At 43.1% G+C, this 15,871-nt stretch overlaps 1 protein-coding gene across 2 annotated transcripts in view; it reads left to right on the plus strand.

Annotated features, from left to right (window-relative positions):
* The first annotated feature begins 210 nt into the window (after positions 1 to 210).
* The window catches only part of LOC137339976 (VPS10 domain-containing receptor SorCS1-like), a 462,228-nt gene continuing 446,567 nt past the window's right edge, over positions 211 to 15,871 (plus strand). For both annotated transcript variants that reach the window (XM_068002094.1, XM_068002095.1), the window contains exon 1: positions 211 to 458. The gene's annotated coding sequence lies outside the window, so the exon portion shown is untranslated. The remainder of the gene's footprint in view (positions 459 to 15,871) is intronic.

Raw genomic sequence — 15,871 nt, forward strand, 5'->3', positions numbered from 1 at the left:
ATTGCAGAGAGTCATCCATGAACATTTTTACAGCATGAAAAAAAATCCAATTCTTCTGTGGCTAATAAAATGAAAAATCTAATTTTTCAGCTAATCGCATTATACTTATTGGCAATAGCAGTATCAGTTCTACAGCACAGTTAATAAGTCACTGCGTTAAGCTGGAATGTCTTGCTCTTCCCATTACAAACACAACACAGTGATAAAGGGCTCAAGGAGAAAATGTCCAAATGAAATGAATCTCAGCTGCAAAGCCAATTGGCGAGGTGTGAACTCGATTGGACAGGCCTGCTATTAGCGAGTCGCTGGTGAAGGGGCTGCTTTCAATCATCGTCTGCCGTAATTCTATACAAGAAACAAATCCAGCTTCAATCAGTTGGACGTCTCGCTTTTCAGCCAGGAGGCTGTGAGCTTTGAGCTGGTGGGTTGCCTGTCACTCAGAAATGCCGGACGGCTGGGTAAGTCTCATCGGTACCTCAGAGAGAGCTGAGAGGGAATGAAGTTCTTCGTTTCCTAGAGGGCTCCACTGCGAAGCCCAGCAGATGTTAAAGGGGCAGCAGCGGAACAGGCAGCATCGAGATGCATTAAAAGACTCAAGCTTGCTCAGAATGCTTACTCCAGCCTTTTAGCAAATACCATAAGAACTCAAATGGCCAGTTGCAAAAAAAAAACCATATCTTGTATCAACAAGAGATCTCGTATCAGTTAGATTATTGTAGTTTAATGTTGTATCAAACTGTTCTGGCCGAGCACAGCCACCGGTACACAGCTTACTATACTGGAGGTGCATTTATCCTCAAAATTACCACTGCAGATTCCATCGGCAGACCTATATCTGCTGCAATCTATAGCTTTATCCGTGAATGTGAGTTGCATGTGACAGAATCAACCATTATTCTTTTACTAATATATTTTGCACCAGGGATTGCACGTGCACTGCTGCCCTCTCTGAAAGGTGGGAAATGCTGTGTGAGCAGCCCGTATCATTCGGGCTAAAGCTAGTTATCAAATTAGTTTCCAAGATTTAGAATTATACAAAAGCAAAAGAATACAGTGCGGTACTGTAACTATCAGGAAAGACTGAACAGGCTGGGGCTTTATTCTCTGGAAAAGAGAAGGCTGAGGATTGACCTAATAGAGGTCTTTAAAATTATGAAGGGGTTTGATAGGGTAGACGTAGAGAAGGTGTTTCCATTTGTAGGGGAATCCAAAACTAGGGGCCATAAATATAAGATAGTCACTAATAATTTTAATAAAGAATTCAAGAGAAACTCCTTTGCCCAGAGAGTGGTTAGAATGTGGAACTTGCTACCACTTGGTGTAGTTGAGGCGAATTGCATAGATGCCCTTAAGGGGAAGTTAGAAAAGTACATGAGAGAGAAAGGAATAGAAGGATATGCAGGTAGGGTTAGATTAATTAGGGTGGGAGGAGGCTCGTGTGGAGCGTAAATACTGGCATTGGCCAGTTGGGCCGAATGGCCTAATTCTGTGCTGTAAATTCTATGCAATTTGCTACAATTGTACAGGGCTTTGGTGAGATCACACCTGGAGTACTGTGTACAGATTTGGTCTCCTTGCCTAAGGAAGGATATATTTGCCTTAGAGGCGGTACAATGAAAGTTCACCAGATTGATTCCTGGGAAGAGAGAGTTGTCCTCTGAGGAGAGATTGAGAAGAATGGGCCCATATTCTCTGGAGTTTATAAGAACGAGAGGTGATCTCATTGAAACGTATAAAATTCTTAGATGGCTTGACAAGGTAGATGCAGAGCGGCTGCTTCCTCTGGCCTGAAGGGGCATAGACTCAGGATAACGGGTTGGCCATTTAAGACTGAGATGAGGAGAAATTTCTTCAGAGGGTGGTGAATCTTTGGAATTCTCTAACCCAGAGGGCTGCGGACGCTCAGATGTTTATATTCAAGACTGAGATCGATAGATTTTTGGACTCTAGGGGAATCAAGGGATATGGGGATCGGGCGGGAAAGTGGGGTTGAGGTCAAAGATCAGCCACGATCTGATTGAATGGCAGAGCAGGCTCGAGGGGCCGTATGGCCTACTCCCGCTCCTATTTCTTATGTTAATTCTATGTACAGTACTCATGGGATGACTCCAGTGGAACTCTGTTATGATTGATTTGGACAGGCTAAATCCGAGGATAACACTCAGCCGCTTTAAGCAGTGCACTGGGGATTTAAACAGCTGATCAATAAACAGCTTACATCACCAAACCATCCAAAATACTCTCCCATAAAAATCAATTTCATTTAATGGAAGGATTGTTAAGAGTTAACATTAACAGAATGCCTGAAACGTAAATTCATATGTAATGCCGGCCCTCAGTACCGCTCAGCGGTTTAAAGTGCCGGTGAGCGGAGTTAGAACAAGCAATTGCTTTACAATTTCAGTTGTAGGTATTCTTCCTTCTTGCCTGATTGGTGGTAGGGGGATGCATGTGGAATATGAATGGGTTTTGGCTGACCGAATTTGATTCATATATCTAATCTGTATAAGCAGTGATCATTCAAAGCAAATTGTCCTGAACTTCTAAAACAGCAAAGAATCAATCAATCCCCAAAGTTTCAAACCTCTTTCTTGCACTGTCAGATAATCTGCAATATATTTGGAGGATACGGACTTTCGTCAACTTCCTGGTGCAATGTTTGTATGGAGTTGAGGCAATATTCTTGCCTACTGGATGGAGTTAAGTGTCAGTTGCTGAAATAGAGTTGAAGGCTACACTCTCAACTTGAAAACTGAGTTAAATATTGCAAGGAAAGCTGCCGTATATATCGTATTATCAGTTAGGCCTCTGAATAGAGAACTGTCAATTAAGCTATTTCAAAGAGGAGGCATCTTGAATTTGCCCAAGGATGCGATCCGGTATTGATGCTAGGATCATGTCTTCCACTGGCCAGAGAATGCAGAGTCAGTGGGAGGTCATCCAGTCTAGATATTGCTGGTGGGCGTCCGTGTTACTAGAGGCACTTGTCAGGCACTCGCCAGCCCACACAGACCGGAACATCCACCCCCTTTGTAAGGGGGCCGATAATATCATTAATAAAAAAAACAAAACAATCTTTTCTTCAGGGGTCCAGGTCATAGCACACTTCAGGAGGCCAGTAACCCTCGTCTCACTCAGAACACCAGCCTCCGAAATTACGGCAGGTTTCTTTGAGGCTGAAGAGATGGTACATCCCAGTACAGGGTGTCTCCACCCCCGAACAAGGCCACAGGAAATTCAGACAATAGTCTGGGACCCAGCATAACCAGATCTCATCAGTTTGGGGCTGTTCTGGGTGTGTACTGTTGGAATTAAGGCAGGAGTCCAAGGGAACTGTGTGGAGATCACATAGTTTCAGTTGGGTTGGGGAGTGTCTATATTATGATGCAAAAGATAGCACAATTGTGTAGGACAGGCTGGATGGACCAGAGAGTCTTTTCCTGTCTGTCATTGTTCGTATTTTCAGGGCCACAATGATAGATATGTTTGCATTCTGTGTTAATTGATGCATACTATCCTGTATACTTTGACCAGGGCTTTCTAATGCTTCAAACAATGCATAACTGTACTCCTCTTTAGACCAGAACTCATTTTGATGGCTCACCCATTATACATCTGTAAGTTTGAATTCTTTCACACCTGTCAGCAATGGAAATTATTCCTCTTGTTTACAAATATACTGCCCATTGTCCTTCAAAGAATTTATCATTTGATTAGTATGAATTCAAAGGCTGCTGGGGCTTTAGTCTAGACAGCCTAACTGAGTTCCTCACACGACAGATATGGCGAGCTTCCCTTGAGGTACCATTGACTACAGTCCATTTTAAATTCACAAAATTTGGTCTTTCTGAAGCCTCACATAAAAAAGAAATAAAGTAAATAAGTTTTACAGGTTGAAGCAAGATGGAGTTCTGCTCCCATCAGAGCGACCCCTGACAATGTAGCACTCCCAAGAGTAGAGCTTGAACCCACAACCTTCTGACTCAGATACAAGAGTAATACCAACTGAGCCATGCTGACACTTGAACTTGGTTTTGCATCATCACCGGTGCACATCTGTAACTTTTTCACATTGGCGTAGAGCGATAATCTAACTGACCCATAAACATTCAACAAAGAGTCGCTGTGCTTGTGGGTGAGCTAAGTTATTGAGTGTAAATCTCTGGAATGAGCTCAATTTGTACTTCTATCTGATTATGTTTTAGATCTAGATTTAGAAAGTTCACTAACCACCTATTACTGCTCACTTCATAGCCTGGAAAAAGCGAAATGTGAGTTACCACTTCAGCAAAGCATCTTTTTTATCAAAGGAAACTCAAATAGAAGCAAGAAGTGTCAGTAGCTTCCAGCTTAACATCTTAGTTCTGATGTTAAGCTGCTAATTTACTGAAAACAGGCCTCGGCTACCTACAAAACAGATTAGCAATTGATTTTTAACGATTTAATTCTTTACGCCTGTGTTAACCAGCTGATGCAGAGTTGATAATTTCCTAACACATCAGCAGCTAACCATACACAGAAAATGCAGACATTGTTTTCATGAATTTTGTGAGCTCATTTAGACGAGGAATGCCCATGTTGAAAAGTAGTACTTGCATTTATATAGCGCCTTTCACCACCTCAGGACATCCCAAAATTCTTTACAGCCAATGAAGTACTTTTGAATTGTAATATAGGAAACGTGGCAGCCAATTTGCGCACAGCAAGGTCCCATGAACAGCAATGTAATAATGACCAGATAATCTGTTTTAGTGATGTTGGTTGAGGGATAAGTGTTGGCCAGGACACCAGGGAGAACTCCCCTGCTCTTCCTCAAATAGTGCGATGGGATCTTTTACATCCACGAGACTGGGCGTCGATTTAACGTCTTGACTGAAAGACGATACCTCTGACAGTGCAGCACTCCCTCAGTACTGTTAGGGAATAGAATTTATTTTCTTTATGTATATCTAGTATTGGCATTAAGGACTTCCAACTGGATAAAGCAAAGCCCAGGTGCCTATGTCTGTCCCCAACAATGTAACTTAATCGCATGTTCACAAGATTATCAGCAACGTGACATTTCCATTCCCTCTACACCAGACATCATTTAGACTTGCTTGGGGTAATTTTGACTTTGTGCGATAGTGTAAAATGGATGGTAGCGAATCGACTGCAATGGAAATAGAAATCGGGAGAGGTGTATAACGGGCGGTTGATCCGATATCGCCCGTTTCACACTATCGCCCAAGGTCAAAATGATCCCCTTTGTGTATAATTGCCAGTTTAATAGAATTTATTCCTTGTCAAGATCAGTTTTATGCGTACAATTTGTATCCATAGGAACTGGGTCTGCACTAACCAAGCTCAGTTCATGTCAAACCCTTGCAGCCAATGCCCGAATTAACGATGATTCCTCCTTCACTCAGTGCCAGCGCAGATTCTGACGTTACTCTATCTGTCGAATCGCTGAGATTGCATTTAATTTCTGCAGTTCACATGAGCACTGTGGGCAATCGGACATAAAATCAAAATGATTTGAATGTGCATGTTGTAAACTTTTACTTCCATGTGATTGTCTGAGAAAACTCTGCTGCCAAGCTTGGCCGGACTGCTGAGGGGGAAGTTCCTCAAATAGGGCTGGATGCTGAAGTGGTCATTCAGACCCTCTCTTCTCCATCTGAGTCATGTTTCAAATATAATAAGGAAGGCAAAAGCTAGTTGGAAGCCTTGCCCTGTTGGGATTAGGCAGCTATAAATATATAGAGAGATTTGTAGCAGAGTGCACAGGTCCAAGGTATAGGAGGCACACCTACTGTGGTGAATTAGCTGGTGGAGAGGCTGGAAGAGATCTGGGCATCATAGTAGACTGAATACTGAGCAAATCCAGTCATGGTGAAAATGCAATTCATAAAGTTGATAGAATGATGAGCTCTGTTCCAAAATAAGTAGAGTACAGGATTGTCATGCTGGTGCTGTACGTGCCCCAGTCAGCCTTGAAAGCAAATGAATGGGAGGGAATCTTGTAGAGGTCTACAAGATACTAAGAAGCATAGAAAAGTTAAATCCAGAACACTATTTTAAGTTGAACCTGGACTGCAGGACAATGGTTATGGTTACAAACTGGTAAAGGACAAGAGATAAAGAAGCACTTCTTCATGCAAAGAGTGATTAACACCGGGGTAGGATTGCGAAGGTGAAATCTGGACTCACTTAACAGCTGGTAGATGCTGGTTGGGAGTGGAGTCAATGGATTTCTGCAGAATGGTGAGCTAAGTGGGTGGAATGGCCTCCCCCCCAATCTGTCCTTATCTTTGCACCACTGCTACACATTACAAAGTGTGGTTATCACCACCATTGGTCTGAGACATATATTTTGCACTGTGATGGTTTCTCTTGAGACTGGAAAGTGGAACCGGACTGTGGGCTAGGAGGGCAACTCATGTCTGGATGGATATTTGGCAGAGAAAGGGATTGGAGGGTGTGAGAGAGAGAGTACAGTATGGTACTTTGTAAACTTTTGAGAACAGCCAGATGGACTATAATAGTCTCTTCCAGTGCTGTACATTCCTGTTGAAAGGAAGGACCAGGAGCTGCACCATAGTGGGTGCGGCCAGAGTAGGGACTCAATACTTTCGGGACTAATCTTCATGAAAATAATTTTGGCAAACCCCTTGTTATTTCTGTTAGACAACATTATTATGATCCTTAAAATGTGAAAGTGTTATTTTTTTAAAAAGCATAAACCATACAAAATATAATTATCTTACAGCAATCTCACCCCAGGCTAGGATTAAGTTAGGGATTGGGCAAATTCATTCGCTCTTTGAATTTTGCTCTTTAATTCCTTCACTCCACGCTCACAAACATCCACAAATGTACTTAGGAAGGAAGTGGTGAAGAGGATTGTACTGATTTTTCACATTATGTTAAATGGATCTGCATATTTATCAGTGCATCACAGCTGCACCTTTCTGTGCTTTCAGAAAGATAGAACTTACATTCATATAGCACCTTAAGATGTCCTTCAGTTAAGTATCTCATTCGTATCACTGACCATCAGAATTCCCTCAATACTGCAATGAAGCCTAGATTATATACTAGAATGGGGACTGAACCCACAATCTTCTGACTCTGAGGTAAGAGAGCTATCAAACGAGCCAAGCTGACATTAGGACTGCAATATACATACCGGCTTATGTGATGACTGATTGATTGGCTAAGTTTACTGTCCATTGTGCTACCAGACCATATAAACTGGGAAGATCATTGGTTCGTCTGCAATCTGTGCTGAGTTAGCTAACCTCGTGCAGGGAAGGTGTTAAAATTGGCCTCAGTACTTCTGGGCATGGCAGGGGAGAAAGATCAACTGTTTGTGATTGCTATTCAGTGACTTCTGCCGGAAAGTGTCCGCATGGGCGTTGGGCGAGGTCAGAGTTGGGTTGGGGTGGGCTGTGATGAGCACCCCATCCATCCCCCTCACCAACCCCACCACAGCTGGGGCTCACTCTTTAGGGTCACGTGAAGAATGACCACTTGGGCATAAGTCAGCATCTTCGAGGCGAGGAGGGGACAAAAATTGGATGGATATAAATAAATAAAACAAAAACATGCTGCAGTCTCTGGAGCAGGCACTTTGCTCGAATTCCCCTGATGAGACATAATGGAGTTTTGCTCCAGTGACATCTCAAATTGGTACTATTGCCCACTGTTCCGATTTGTGCTCTAATTTTTTTTTCTGTATGTTAGTTTTAACAAATCCATAAATGCATTTACAAAAAAAAATGCGTTTTATGGATTTGTTTAACTAACACACAAGGGAATATATCATCCATGATGTTTCTGTAAGATAGCACATCACAACGAGATCCAGACAAAATGTTTGCTCTCAGGCCTCCTATAACTGGTAGTTTTAAAACCCATTAACAAGGGTCAACTGAGGCATTAATGCAATCTCCCTTTATACCAATTAAGATTGGGTAACAATTCTAATGAACCATAATAGTTTGATTTTTCTGCTAAGTACCTGTTCATGTGCTCCTTCTTTTTTGGTGTAGCAACACTTCATCAACAAAGCAAGGTTGATTGCTTTGATTGCTGGTTGTGAGGGACCTTACTCTTGTGGCATTGAACTACTCACTGGTGACGGGCAGGAAAAGACTAGTTGGTCCATCATGCCTGCCCCCGCCAGCCATGTAATCTCCTGGGAGGGGCAAAAAAACAGGAAAAAAAACCCAGGGCAAATAAACTAGAAAATTCTTCTCCGACCCCCACAGGCTAATGATTAACTATGCATACCTGAACTGTTAAACCACTTACCTTTCACAAGATGTGACCTCTGCCCCAGTCAAGAACCAATCCAGCTCCCTCTTGAAGGTGTATAGAGAGTCAGCACCCATCACTCCAGCCGGCAATGCATTCCAGAGGCTCACTACTCTCTTGGAAAAGAAAGATTGCCCAGTGATTTTAATCTGGTTAAACCCATGTGGTTGTATGAGCTCTTTGTCAGTTTTTGAAAAAGTCTTTCTGAAATAATCATTAATTTAGTCTTCTTTCTAAAATTCCTGATGACATGCTCAAGGAAAGTGGCTCGTAGGAGGACTGAGATCTAGGACCAGACTTAATATAGACAGTTAAAGTGGCAAAACTACTGAAGTGCAATAATGTTAAAAGGCTGGTCGTAAACAATTGTTAATTTAGCTCCTTCCTGCTGTCAGGCTCAATAACTCCGACAAGCTGGTTCCCTTAATTATGTGGTCAGCAATTATTGATCAAAACAAGAAATATTTAAGGAACAGTAAGACAACGAAAAAAAAGTTAGTCAGTAATAATTCATTTTTAAAACTGTGTGCTGATGATGACACTCATTCTTAAGTCTGTACCACTAGCCCTGATGTGACTGGGTGAAATATCTAACCTGAAAAGAGATGAGTAACCAGTAATGTTACTAGTTGTAGAATCTGCATGCAGATGACAAAGGTTTTCAAAGATTAGGCCAAATCTATAATTGCTTCTTGGCTTTTGAAACCTGCCTGCGATTATAAAAATGGATTCTAAAGAATTATCCATTCTTGATGGAAGTATGGTTCCAGGTTTAACAATACTTATCGTAAGGATGCAATTCTTTTTTAATCATATTTATAATATGATTCATTCAGAAGTTGAAATCTTACAAATCTCAGTTTCACCTTAGCAAGTGGAAGTAAGAATTTCCAGTATTGTCCTTCTGTGTCTACGCAAACCGCTAATGAACCGTAATGGTAAGTACCTGTTCGCATGCTCCTTTTTGGTGTAGGAGCAGTTTATCAACATAGCAAGAGTGATTGCTTTGGTAGCTGGTTGTGAGAGGTCCTTGCTCCCATGGCATTGAACTGCTTATTGGTGCATATGCAGTAATGATTTTAATATAGTTAAACCCGTGTGTAGGGATAAAATTTGGATTAAGGGATATAAAGGGGTGGGCCCCAATTCGCCAGTATAAAACGGTCTGAAAGGTACCGTTCAATCTTGTTAGGCTGGAAACAAAACACAAAGCACCATGGGATACTTGACTATGTTAACCCTTTTCAAACTAACATAGATAGGTTTAGCTGACCAAGGACATTCCAAGCTTTACTTTAGGAATGTTTAGAAGGGGTCTGTTCCTGAGAAGAGAGAAGAGTACAAAGGCGTATTGTTGAAACATCTGCTGATGGTCTGGGAAAGGAGTCATTTTGGCTGCATAATTCAATAGAGCTTTGTAGTCAAGCAGGCCATGTTCCTGCTGAAGATCCCTCCCTGTAGTGATAACAAGGGTAAGAGATAGCTCAAGAATGCGAAGTTAGAGTGAAGCCTCTGCAGCCCATAAGCTTCTCACAGGGGGTACTCGCGTTCAAAGGGCAGGCCTAGTAGCTGATTGATTAACCCTATAAACCAATGATGTATCAATATTACCATGTATACACCCCCATTAGTAATTAGTGGGTGTTGTCTAATAAACTGTATAAACTAAGTTGTATTGCCACTTTTCCTTTGAGAACGAGGTCTCCAGCTGGGGTGGCTGAGATTGTTCTCCCGTGTGCACTCGTAATAAACTATTGATCTGGGTAACACCTGAGTCTGTTAGTTCTGTTTTACCTTCCAGATTTTCCTCGCTTACACCATGTGGTTGTCTGGGTTCTTTGTGACAATTTTTGAAAGAACCATGAGATCACACTTTCATGGGATCAGTGAATACCTTGTTTGATCATCCCGGATCGAGGTCCAATCCTACTCATCCTCATGAACACCTGTTAATAAAAGGAGCTCTTGGGGGAGGGCGATGTAACTTTCACCTTCACCGTTTGAGTGGTGGATTGGCGGAACGTTATAGTAAATTGCCCGCCCATTATAGAACCCGCCCAAATTCTCATTTAAAACAAAAATGGCCCCACCGGGTTACTGCCTAAGTGGTGAAGGTGAAAATTACCCCCTCTGTTTTATCTGCACAACAATTTTAAAAACGATTACCCAGCACAGAACAAGGTTCGAGCCTGGTACTTTTCTGGTTTCTTTGACTCAGCTACTCATTGGCTAACCTCCCTGAACTATCAGGGGAGCGCAGTCATTTAATTAAACAGAATATGGAACAAAAGCAGAGCACTGAAAAATGATTTGAGTTCTCCAGGGGAGACTGACCCTGGTCGACTGTATTCAATGCGATTCAGCATTACCATTAATCAGATAATTGATGAATGCTGTGGGCTTTAATCAGATGTTTCTATTCCAATATTATTCTTTGATCAGGGATTTCGTCGAGCAGGAGTAAATGGGAAGGGGGTTAAAACCAGATCAATGGATTCTGGTTTGATCTTTGGATAGTAACAGGTTTGATTCATTGGAATAACATACAATAACACAACAACATCAACAGCTTTCATTTCTATAGCGTCTTTAACATAGTAAAACGTCCCAAGACGCTTCACAGAAGTGTAATCAGACACCGAGCCAAAGAAGGAGACATTGGGACAGGTGACCAAAAGCTTGGTCAAAGAGGTCGATTTTAAGGAGCATCTTAAAGGAGGAGAGAGAGGTAGAGAGGAGGAGATGTTTAGGGAGGGAATTCCAGAGCTTAGAGGCAGTGGATGGGCTAAAGTCCCAGCCCGTGACACTTCCTTCAGCTGATCGCAGGACTCAGAATTTTGGGGCCCAAGTTTTTCTAGCATTTCCTCATAACTCAGTACACTGACACTAGAGCCCTGATTTTAACTCTTCTACCCAAAACCGGTGAGCAGTCATGTGGGTGGGGGCCAAGGCGGGCAGTCGACTGTCCCAACCCTGGCAGTGTGAGGACCGGTAGATTTTAGCTCCTCTACATAAGCCTCTCTGCCCAAAACTGTCAAGCAGCAGCAGCTGGCCAGTGGGCAGGGGCAGATTGTTGGGCAGCAGGAGGTCTCCGCCAAAGACTGAAGCAACAATCCCCGGCGCTCAGGTTAGTGTTCGGGAGGGCTTCATGGTCGGGGGAGGTGGGGAAGCCTGGGGCAGGGGATGCCTATGCAGGAGTGCTCCTCTGGGCCCCACAAGGAAAGTCAAAAAAGTAAAAACATTTACCTTCTTGGGACCTCTTCTGGCTCTGACTCTTCTTTGCTGTTCGATTGGCCTGATGGGAAAGCTACAACGGCTTCCCCGCGTGGGCCTCTAGTTAAAATAGCAGCCGGGCCCCGATTACATCATCGGAGACCAATCTGGATATGGAATTTCATATAATGGGAATGAATAAGAAGCAGTTTACTCCGCTGAAGTTTTCTACAGTAGGAGGTAATGGGAAGGGATTTTGCCCTTGGAATTCTATGCTTGGATCATGTATATATTTATCTGAAGTCAATAGATTGAGCATTAGAATTCTGCACCTGCACTTCGAATCAAATGGGTTTCCATGCGTAGTCCATTCTTGTAAATGGTCAGACCTACCACTGAGCAATGCCACTCCTACAAACAACACCATTACTTTTTTATTATTACTGCTGTTTTATTTCCCCAAAAGCAACGTCAGAACTTTATTACAACGTGTCTGGCCATATGAAGCAAATGCAGTGGCACAGATTATTAAACTCTGTGTGAGCAGTGATCTGCAAATATATGCTCGCTATGTGTGAATACTGCCTGTGTTTATGAACTCATTATACGACCAAGCTGCCAAGAGGAAAATCAAATAAAAAGGATGGAGGCTAAGGCTTGTCTCTGTGAATCTCAGCACCAAATACTTGCCAATCACCAGGAAACATTGACTTCAATGGAAAATAAAATGCCGATTTGCTATCGCCCGTCTTGCGCTCCCACCGAAATCTGATTTCACCCCCATTGTCGCGCTGATGCAATTAGGGGGTGCTTTTCTGAGATTGAGGCTGAAATACATTGTTGGAGCAGAGTGGAGGGAGCTTTCCATGTTTCCAACAGTGCTATACCAGACCTGGGAGTGCTTAACATAGACACTTGGGGGTATATTTTAACCCAGCCCATCTGGCTATTCAGGCCGGGCGGGTCGTTAAAATGGCGGGGAGGGGTTCACGCCGTGATGTTGACATGTTCCCACCCACATCAAAAACAGGCATGGGAGAGCCACTCGCCCCAGGCAGGCGGGGGCCTACTTTACATTCAAAAGTCGCAGCCCGATGATGTCATCGCATCACAATGTCATTTTTACTCAAAAGCTCGGGAGGCTTGTATGGGGCCAAACCCAACAGGCAGAGTGACCAGAAGACGTCAAGGTAAGTCTCTTTGCTTAACTGTCCTGAGAATTGCTTGTGGGCCTGGGGGGGAGCGGGGGTGCCCTCCCACAGGCCTGCAAGAAGCCCTTGGGCCTCCCTAGCTCCTACCGGTGCTGGTATCTCCTGCCAAAGTTCCCCAAGCATTAACTTCATGCCAGGGGCTGTGCCCCTTGTGTCTCAGCAGTCCTCGAGCTCCCAATCCCAATTTCTGCTCCCTCCTGCTAGCCCTGATGTCATTCCCCCCAAGGCGGGAGACTATTGCTAATGAGGTCTGGGACTTAAAATTGCCCGGGCCTCATGCTCAACTCTCCATGGGGGTTTCCCTCCCACCCCTCAACCCCGCCCACTCCAAGCGCATCCCGAGTTAAAATCGACCCTTGGGTACCTGAAGTTCACCCAGCACTAAATAATCTTCACCTTGATGAGCACAAAAACACGCACAGCGAATAAGTTGACCGAAGCCTGAACCCCTTTTAAATGTGGACCTCCTGCTAACTAATGGTATTTTATGTTAATTTTGGACAGCTGGTCAACTGAAGTTCTCATAACCTCTTTATGTTACAGAACTACATGTGGACAAAAGCAGCTGTTTACATTCAGCACTGGGACACAATGGTACATGCCCCATGGAAGCTGTTTGTATAATAGGCGTGCACTATTTCAGAGGCAGGTATCCTGAGGTTTGATTAATATCTTAAGGTTCACGGAGAAGAATTGACTATAATATTCCAATTGTAATGGTGATGAGCTATGAGGAAGCATTGAAGATGAGATTAGAGAACACTGGGGGTAATCTTAAGATTGGACAATAGTGTAAAACAGGCAATAGTGTAAGATTTAAATGAAAATGGGGAGAGATATGTAACGGAAGGCTGATTTAACATCGCCTGTTTTACACTTTCGGCCAAAGTCAAAATTACCCCCACTGGATGAAGAATGATAGCAAGTCTACAGGGAAAGAACAGGGAAAGAGGATTAGAGTAGATAGCTCTGCTATGGGGCTAGCACTTCCTCTAAGTACAATGGGCCAAATGGCCTCCTCCTGTGAAGTTTTTTTTATATATAATTCTACAAGCTCAAGGTCTACAGTCTAGAAAGAAGACCATGTAGGGGAGGCTTCACTGAGACATATAAAATACTAATGATATTGCCTTTACGTTCTAATGCTATGCAGTGAGTGAAATGCCCAGGGTTTAATGTCATGGATGTAGGATAAAGGGTATTACTGATTTTGTGTTCTGAACCCTAAAGACATAATAGGGTCAAAATTCATTATGGCCCATTTTCGGGCGCCTAACTGAACGACGCACTATCGGTGCCTGCCGAACCGTTAGGCCCGAGGCTCGATAGAAGTTATGCTTCGGGCCTCAGTGCGCCTTGTTAAGCTGCTGCTGAACAGTAAATGCTAGTCAGAGCACGCAAAACTCGATTTCACTTGGGTCTTGGTTACGGGCAGCAGAAAGAAAACACTTCCATCCCATCAGTCTGGGTTGGATAGCTCCTGGAAGTGAAGTGACATTGGGACAGTGCTCTTAATGGAGTATGCCATGCCATCCCGTCCCTCCGCACAGAGTATTCAGTTACATTCATCAAAGGAAAATATCATCCCATTTCACAATCACCGATTAAAGCATAGCTTTAGCACTGGAGATTAGTAATACCAGTGTCAATGATGGAAGTAAAGTGTCCTCGTGGCAGAAATCAGAGTTATTTGAAATGTGCACCGTTAACCGATCAGAGTCGCCCCTACAACATGATACAACGAACTCAGTTCATAGACTAAATAGAAAACATCAAAGTTAATTGATTATAATCTTTACAGCAAGAACTAACAAACCAGAATAAAATACAAGTACGGTATTGATTGCCAGTATTCACAAAATCTTTATTTAAATCCCTCATGAAACACATTGACTGCTTGTTGCCTGAGTTTTCTAACCTTAACCAAAAAAAAGACGATTGCACTGAGGAACATAGGAACAGGAGTAGGCCATTCAGCCCCATTCAGCTCCGCCATTTGATAAGATCATGGCTGATCTGTGATCTAACTCCATATCCCTGCCTTTGGTCCATATCCCTTAATACTTTTGGTTGTCAAAAAGCTATCTATCTCAGATTTAAATTTAGCAATTGAGCTAGTATCAATTGCCGTTTGCGGAAGAGAGTTCCAAACTTCTACCACCCTTTGTGTGTAGAAAGGTTTTCTAATCTCGCTCCTGAAAGGTCTGGCTCTAATTTTTAGACTCTGCCCCCTACTCTGAGAATCCCCAACCAGCGGAAATAGTTTCTCTCTATCCACCCTATCCGTTCCCCTTAATATCTTATAAACTTCAATCAGATCACCCCTTAACCTTCGAAACTCCAGAGAATACAACCCCAATTTGTGTAATCTCTCCTCGTAACTTAACCCGTATCATTGTAGTAAACCTACGCTGCACTCCCTCCAAGGCCAATATGTCCCTCCGAAGGTGCGGTGCCCAGAACTGCTCACAGTACTCCAGGTGCGGTCTAACCAGGGTTTTGAATAGCTGCAGCATAACTTCTGCCCCCTTGTACTCTAGTCCTCTAGATATAAAGGCCAGCATTCCATTGGCCTTATTGTCTTTATCTGTGGGATTCAGTGGCCATTTGTCTCAAATAGATCTTTATCAACGGTTTAATGCATCAGATTTTGTCCCATCTGATTAGTTTATTGTCACTTACTGTAATTGCGATATTATTTATCATCTCCTTGTTGCCAAAATCTGGGCTGGGTGGGAATTTTAACCTAACTCCCACCCGTTGGGAAGCTGACTGGATCGGATTGGCCGCCTGTTTTACTACCCACTGGCTCAATGTAAAGTAAAATAGGACAGGGGGGTAAAACGAGCAGCCGATCTGATCCTGCCAGGTGGGGCTACAATAACCCCCCAGGCCCCCCGTGAGTTAGTCTATTTGCTTTAATCCTCTTCTGTATGACACCAAAACTCTCCAGCATTTCAAAAAACACTGATCCTCCTCGTTCATTGTGTTATATTATTTACCTTCTCCTCTTTGTCCCTGGGCTGTAAGTATTGCAGGCATTTTGCTTTGTTTATAGTAATATTAATCACGCCTGCTCTGATTTTGCAGAATTCTAGCTGTTGTCAGCCAAATTCAATTCCCTTGCATAAAGGTTTGTGCAAATA

Source organism: Heptranchias perlo, chromosome 21 (assembly GCF_035084215.1).
Source record: "Heptranchias perlo isolate sHepPer1 chromosome 21, sHepPer1.hap1, whole genome shotgun sequence".
Taxonomy (NCBI): Eukaryota; Metazoa; Chordata; class Chondrichthyes; order Hexanchiformes; family Hexanchidae; genus Heptranchias; species Heptranchias perlo.